The sequence below is a fragment of the Papio anubis genome, chromosome 9, assembly GCF_008728515.1.
Source record: "Papio anubis isolate 15944 chromosome 9, Panubis1.0, whole genome shotgun sequence".
In the NCBI taxonomy this organism is placed as follows: domain Eukaryota; kingdom Metazoa; phylum Chordata; class Mammalia; order Primates; family Cercopithecidae; genus Papio; species Papio anubis.
In genome coordinates this window covers 124,561,671-124,569,882 of record NC_044984.1, presented here as the reverse complement: position 1 = coordinate 124,569,882, position 8,212 = coordinate 124,561,671, and the positions used below count along the sequence as shown (strand labels likewise).

At 51.6% G+C, this 8,212-nt stretch overlaps 1 long non-coding RNA gene across 1 annotated transcript; it reads right to left on the bottom strand.

Moving 5' to 3' along the window:
- Positions 1-1,625: 1,625 nt before the first annotated feature.
- LOC103876176 lies at positions 1,626-3,068 on the bottom strand. The gene is made up of 2 exons (XR_635289.4): positions 2,025-3,068; positions 1,626-1,899 (listed from the first exon to the last, which is right to left on the bottom strand). It is a non-coding gene; the product is annotated as an uncharacterized LOC103876176 (long non-coding RNA).
- Positions 3,069-8,212: the final 5,144 nt, after the last annotated feature.

The following is an 8,212-nucleotide window of genomic DNA, read 5'->3' as shown; positions in this document are numbered from 1 at the left end:
ACCCTTCTCTATCGACCAACTGTCCATACCCATATTTACACCGATATCCACAGCGTCATCTATGTCTGCCTTCTGCCGGTCGCATCTCCGCAGAGCCTTGATGGATGCACCCAGTTAGCCACTAGGGCTTAAGGAGTCACCTATGTCCAGTCACAGAGGACGCCTTGGGTCATAACAGTGACAAGGTTGACTGCTCAGCCAGGTTCATTCTCAGAGTTCACGTGACCACACGTGGAGGCCCCCCAGATGCTGATATGATGTTCAGACGCTGAGCATGGACCCTCGTTGCCCCCTCTGCCCGCGGGCTGCTTACTGCAGCTCTGCCCTGCGCCTGGCTGGGTGCACACCAGTGGAATTTATTTTATCTTGATGAGCCTGAAATAAACTCTCCATTAGGAAAATTGTACATTTCTGGCAATTTAAGACAGAGAAAAAGAGAAGGAGAGTGTGTGTGCAAGAGCTTGACACACTTCAGACAATCATAAAAAACAATTGATTCCCAGGGGCGTGTGTAGGGAGCTTGGGGACGGAGCCCCGTGGAACTAGGTCTTTGGAAGAAGATTGCCCCGGTGACATACTTCAGGTGAAATAGAAAGCCTGTTTATTTTCTTCTTTAACAGTCACACTGGATTCTGAAATTAAACTCTGGGGGAAGAAGATCTCAAAAGATATCCCTTGGCCAGATGCAGTGGCTCACACCTGTAATCCCCCAGCACTTTGGGAAGCCAAGGCAGGCAGATCACTTGAACCCAGGAGTTCGAGACCAGCCTGGGCAACATGGCAAAAAAGAAAAAAAAAAAAACGCTTCTCTACAAAAAGTACTAAAAATAGCCAGGTATGGTGGCACGCCCCTGTACTCCCAGCTACTCTGGAGGCTGAGATGGGGGGATCACCGGAGCCCAGGAGGTTGAGGCTGCACTGAGCCATGATTGTGCCACTGCACCCCAGCTTGGGTGACAGAGCAAGGCCCTGTCTCAAAAAAAAAAAAAAAAAAAAAAGAAGAAGAAGAAGAAGAAAGCAAAGAGATCCCATGTTCACATGTCATTAGCTATTGTCATCAATGGGGACCTAAGCCTCTCTGTTCACCTCCCCCTCCTTTTTGACCTCCCCATCTCTGTTTTCACTTCCCGTCTTTATGCTCAAACTAGGCATAATTCACAGCCAAGCTGACTCTCCACTGTCTGGCTTTCAGACAAATCCGTGGTTATATTCTCACCCTCTCTCCAAGACCCAGAAGCCAGCTCCCACTTTCCACCTGGCTATCACCCCATTCCCAGATCTGCACCCCAGCATCCAAGCACCAGGGCCGGCCCCTGGCCTCCAAGCAGCTTCACCCCTGAAGCTACACACAGCCACGCCCGAGCCCGAGCCTAGTTATTCTCCATTTCATGCAACAAATTGCCGGAGACCTGGAGCGTTTGAATCACCCACAGAAAACACCTTTCTGACTCAATTCTTCAGAAATGCCCCAGGACTGGCAACCGAGCCAGCGTAAGCTGTTTTTTTGTAGCGGGTGTGCCCATGAGCTTTCAGAAGTGGCTCACTGTGCACCCAGGGAAGGCCAGACTCAGAAAGTAAACACACTGAGTTTCTTTTAGGTTGAAGTGCGCATTTTGAAACACGGAGACTGCCCTGTTTTGTTTAATTGTCGTTATTCAGTCATTCGTGCTACCAGGAGGTCAAATACAGTTCTTACCGCCTGGGAAGCTGTCTGGGCGCAGGTGTTCTCTGGTTCACGAGCTGTTTAACTGCACAATGATATGCAAGTTGTGGGCATTGCACGGATCTGCCTCCAGGCGTTTCGCTGCAGGTGAGCTGCTGGCTTGTAGCTGCTTGTAGATCTCTGCCAGCGAGAGATTTAGTGCTTCGAATATACGAAAACTGGCCCAAAGGCTTTCGCTGAAATAAAAGACGGCTGTTTACCAAGGTTTGGACAGTATTTGTTTTCAGATGTCTGCGAACTGTCCCTGCAGAGCTCGCAATCATTTCAGTTCACGCGGACAAACCTCTCTCATTTTACTTACTAGAGGTATTAGTTTCCCGGGACTGTCGTAACTGAAGACCACAAACTGGGTGACTTAAAAGAAGCAACATTTATTCTTGCATAATTCTGGAGGTTAAAAGAAGTCCAAAATCAAGGTGTTGGCAGGGCCAGACTCTCTCTGGAGGCTCCAGGGGAGGCTCCTGCCTCGCCTCCTCCTAGTTTCTGCTGGTTGTGACAACCCTGGGTTTGTGGCCACATTGCTCCCATCCCCACCTCCGTCTCCACCTGGAGTCTTATGTGTCTCTTCTCTTATGATGACATTGTGTCTCTTATGTGTCTCTTCTCTTATGATGAGTAGGGCCCGGCCTACTCCAGTATGATTTCATCTTAACAATGACATCTGCAATGACCTTGTCTCTTGACACAGTCACATTCTGAAGTGCTGTGTTTCTAGGACCTCCACCAATCTTTTTGGGGAATGCAGTTCAACCCACAGTAGTAACCCATGTTTTATTCCAGGACTTAAAAACACAAGCTCCTTGGTCAAACTAGAAAAGCAGACAAAGAATATGGAAAGTCAGACACTTAGAGTGGGGGTCACAGGCACCAATGCCCGTGGGGCCCCAGCTGGGAGCATGAAGGAGGGTTGAGTCCTGGGTTAGAAACACCCGCCCAGCACATCCAGCTTGAGTTGTGCCTGGGATAGAGTTGTACGTGCAAGAAATGCCCCAGTCTTCCCTAACTCCACTATGAGGAGACATTTCAGAGAAAGTGCAAGTGTGTGGGAAAAGTTGGCAGACTTCTGCTCTCAGGAACGGAGTATGAAGGAGCGGTGAGGTCTGTGGCAAACTGAACGGTCCACGCCTCCTCTAAGGGGCAGCCCCAGGGAATCCCAGCCACTTACTCCCATGGCAGAGCCTTGAGGCCTTGATTCCTCAAGGGAAGCTGGGCAACTGGACATGGGAGTGAAATGACCTGATTTGTACATCTTGGTAACAAAACAGAATTTGTTAAGATCTTAGGGTAGACGGAGGCATCTGTAGGCAGACCTGAACCTCTGAGTGTCGTTTTTGTTTGTTTTTTTTTTTTACTGATAAAAAGGGGAAACTGAGGATGACCTGGTGGGGGTTGTGGAACACCTCCTGTGGCAGGCTCGGCGGTGGACTCCGAGACATCCAGGCCCTAATCTCTGAAACCTGTGACTATGTCACCTTCTACAGCATAAGAGACTTTGCTGATGTGATTCACACAGATTCACGTACCTCTACGTACATGTCAGGCACACAGATTCACATACTCGTACACAGATACAGAAGTGCACATACACACGCACACAGATACACATACATCACCCAAATACAGACGCATACATGTGCACACATATATACACACATGTACACACACATCACCCAAATACAGACACGTAAACACACACACACACATGCACATACACATACATGCACGCATATACACACACATCACTCAAATACAGACATACAAGCATGTACACACCCATTCACACATGCACGTGGATACACATCACACAATGCACATACATGTTCATGTGTATGCAACCACACATGTATATACCACACACATACACAATCTGCATACCCAGCTGCACACATACACACATGCACACAGATGCACATACGTATAGTACATAGCATACACATACACATATGGTACATAGCACACACATACACTGCACATACACATATCACAAATATACACACACTACACACACACACACACATACACACAGATGCGCATACATATAGTACATAGCACACACACATAGTACATAGCACACACATACACTGCACATTCACATAGCACAAATATACACACACTACACATAAACACACATGCACATACATGCACACAGATACACACACACATATGCACCTACACATATACACATACATCCACACACGTGCACAATCACAGGTTTAAGCCCCACACGTTCACATATGTACACATGTACACATACACACCTGTGCACATGCGCACACACATATTCACCTACATATAGTACATAGCACACACACTTGCACTGTGCATATATATATCACAAATATAAACACATACACATAAACATACACAGGCATGTGCATATGCACACAGATACACACATATGTGCATGCACGCATCACACATATGCATACCCATGCATGCATAACCATACATGTATGCACCACACATGTACACACATATACACACATCTGTACACACATGCCCACACACTGAATCACATACATATAGTACACAGCACACACACACATGCACACATCACACACACACCCCACAGTCCCCTGGGTCCCAGGTCTGCATCGGCAGGGATATGCTGGGGGCGCTGTCTGTGTGCCTGGCCCCAGGTTTGGGGGGTGCATGCTGCAGAACTCCGCCTGCCCTGATCACCTTGTGTTTCTGCAGTAGAGATAGCTGGGTAGCGGCGGGGACCCACCACAGGCCTTGGCATCAAGAGGGAGCTCTGCATGAGGAGTGGGCTGGGGACCGTTGCTTGCAGAAACAGGAAGGCCTGATGGCTCTCACCAGGGCAGAGGGAGCAGAACCAGAGAACTTGGCCAGGACCCGGCTGCAGCTTGTTCTTCTGCGTCTGTCAGGTCCAGGTGGAACGCTTATCTCGTTCATCTGCTTATTTTTTTTACCCTTTGCAGGATCCTTTCAATGTGTTTTAAAGAGCAAGCCTGAGTTTCCTGCCTCGCCCGAGTCAAGAGCCCAATTCTCTGGGGCGCTTCGTGGTCCTGGGGAGGGAGGAGCTGCCGCAGGGGAAGAGTGTGTGTCCTGGGGCTGCTGGCCTCACACAACGGGAGCCTCTCCTCTCAGGGCCCTGAAGGCTGCAAGTCCAAAGTCAGGGTGTGGACGGAGAGGCTCCTTGTGCAGGCTCTGTGGGAGCATCTGTTCCAGGCCTCTGTGCAACTGTGGAGAGCTGGCAGCCCTGGGCGTTCCTAGCTGTGGTGTGCCGGCAGCCCTCCGCATTCCTTGGCTTGTGGACGCATGACTCCACTGCAGTCTCCGCCTGTGCCTCCGCGTCACCTTCATGTGTGTCTCTGTGTCTGCTCTCCTCCTGCCTGGAAGGGCTCTCTCCTTGGATTTCAGGCCCGCCCTACTCCAGTGTGTGGTCTTTTCCGTCCTTACCTTCATGACATCTGCAGTGTCCCCATTTCCAGATGAGGTGACATTCGGAGGAGGGCATGACTTTTGGGTGAACACTATTCAGTGCTCCACAAAGAGCATTCTGGGAAGTGTGGCAGGGGCTCAATGGCTCAGGGGGGCTGTGGTCCATGGTCCATGGTCTTCCCTGGTCTTGGCTTCTGTAAATGCCTGGCTTCCATCTCACCCCTTCCTGGGGGATCCAGAGCACAGACTCCGTCGAGAAGTTGCCTAAGTTCAAATCCTGGCTCTGACGTTTCCTAACACTGGAACCTCGGAGATGAGCCGTGCCTCAGTTTCCCCATCTGTAAGCATGAGGAGAATGGTGACTGCCTGGACCTCATGGGCTTGCTGCAAGCCTGAGATCAGCCCGTACACATGAAGGGCTCCCAGCAGAGCCTGGCAGAGTCGCACTCAGGTGCCCACTTCCTTTTCCTCTGACTTTGGGCAAGTTGCTTGTCTGCAGTAAACCTCAGTTTCTCTGTGGTAAAATGAGCATAACCGTGCTCTTTCAGAGGGGCATTGTGAGATCAAAGGGATCATTTCTAAGCAGCTGGCTCCCAGTCGAGATGCTCAGTAAAGGTCAGCCATTATTACCCGTATATAGTGAGTTCCTATTTCTGCTGTAACAAATCACCAACTAAGGGCTTAAAACAACACGAATGACTCACCTTACAGTCCCTGAGGTCAGGAGTCCGAAATGGGTCTCAAGGAGCTAAACTCAGACGTCACCAGGCTTTGTCCCCCAGGAGGTTCGGGGGGTGAGGGGAATCCATTTCCTTTCCTCTTCCAGCTTCCAGAGGCGCCCACGTTCCTGACTCCCACCCTCCATCCCTCCGACCTCCGCTTCCCTGGTCGCTTCTCCTCCTCTGCCACAGCCCTCCTGCCTCCCTCTTCTAAGGGCCCTGGGGATGACACTGGTCCCACACAGAATACCCAGGAAAATCTCTCCAGCTCATTCGCAAGTCCCTGTTACCCTGTAAGGTGACACAGTTGCAGGTTTCAGGGATGAGGGCGTGGACATCTTTGGGGAGCCCCTCAATGCACCTCTCACAATCCCCAACAGTCTTTAAAGAGCACTGTCTGTCTTCTGTGGCAAGCAGAATGAACACGCCCACGGAGAGCTGCTCTCCGCCTGCAGAGATGCCAGCCCCAGAGCGTGCCTACCTCCTGTCCAAAGCCACCATGTTCTGGGAAGGGGAAGGAGCACTCGCCCGCTCATTTGGCCGGTCCTGCTGAGATGGCCCTGGCTCTGCCTGGGGTCCTCGCTCCGCCCTGCCCTGTGGCTTCAGCGGTCCCTGGTCCGCAGCTGGACCCCTCCCTGCTGCCTGGCTCAGTCCCCACACTCAGCACCGTCCGCACTCCCATCCCACCAGTCTGTGGGTCACACCCATGCACCCCGTAAGCACTTTTTGTGTAAATTATTAATAAACTCTTCAAACCCCCCAGATGGCATCACATAGATGCATCATGGGTGCTCAGCGAGTCCAGCTGAATATATGAAGAATAAACATAAAGGACAATGGAAGAAGTCTCCTGACTCTATAGGAAACGTAACTCACACGGGACTCAGGGAGGTCTGTGGATTCTAAGCGCTCCTGCTACCTCTAAGTGGGAGTCTGGAGTCCAGAGAAGACATCAAAAGTCACTCTAAGGAAGCGGAAACACAGGGTATCCAGTCCAGGGGCTTGGAGGCGCAGCGATGGACAGTGAGAAAACAGGTAGGCTTGGTACAGCACCCGGAGACAGGCAGAAGCAGGGAGCTCCACCTCCCGTGGGCTGGAGGGACACCGGGAGGAGATATGTCACCTGACCTGGGCCTATCCGAGCTAGAGCCGAGCACGGCCACCTGGACAGGAGCAGGGACCCTGGAGGAGGCCTGTCCTGTGGGAGGCAGAGCCGTGAGGAAAAGCTGCCTCTGCAGGGCAGAGAGAGAGGGCCAGACACCAGCCTCTCTGTTCCTGGCCTCCAGGTTTCTGCTGCCAGGGCCTCCTTTGTTTCAACCCACCTAGCAGCCAGGCAGCAAGGGAGGCAAGAAGGGTGGTTTCCTTTCGTGCCCAGCAGGGCCCAGAGCATGTGGGGTGGACTCAAGAATGAACAAACTGCTCCAATTTTGTTGGGGAGAATCCCAAGAAAGCTGAAGAGTGCCCTCCACCCCTGCCCCTGACAGATGAGTGGGGTTGTGGGTGTGGGCACAGATGGCGCCAGGGAGATGGCATCTGTCTAGAGTATAGGAAAAAGGTGCCAAGGGCCTTCAGGATTTTTAGCTACTCCTGTTATTTTGCTAACTCTGTCTGGATTTCTCTCTGAGGAACCCAAAGCTCTTTGCCTGTAACCCCTCATTTAATCCTCAGAACAGCCAAATGATGCCCATTTTATAGACTGACAAACTGAGGCCAGGGACATCCACCTGGGACTTACATACACATGGTGCAGCTGCCAAGCCCTCTTTCTGCCTGTCTGGGAGGCCCTTGCCAGCTCATCCGATGGTGCCATCGCATGGCTGACCCCGCGGAGCTCCGGGCAGGGGTATCCAGGGGCCCTGCTGCTGCTAATCACAGTGTGGACTGTGCCAGCAGGCCGGCTGCGCCCACTCTGAGCCATCCGTGCACACAGTAGGGCAAGCAGCTCATCTGCAATCACAGGATAGGCAAAAATGCGAAGGCAGGCGTTAGCACCAAGGTATCTGGCGGCAGGTGAGAGCCAGGTGTGCAGCCCCGGCCCAAGGGGTCGTCTCTGACGCAGGCAGCCAGGAGCAGACGAAGGAGATGGAGCCAGCCAGCTGGCTTCAACTCTTGTTTTGCTTCGCTTCCTAGCTGGGTGGCCTTAGGCACGTTTCTTGTCCTCTCTGCACCTCTGCAAACTAAGCTGTCAAGTGGGGAATGTCATAAAAGCTGTCTTATAAGTTGTTGTAAGTATTAAATATGAGAAAAAAAGCGAGAGAGCTTGGCACCTAGCATGACCCTCCAAATCATGAACTCGAATGTCTTCCTCTCCAAGCTCAGACCTTTCAGTGTCTGGGAGATGGCACGGCATGCAGGCTATCTGTCC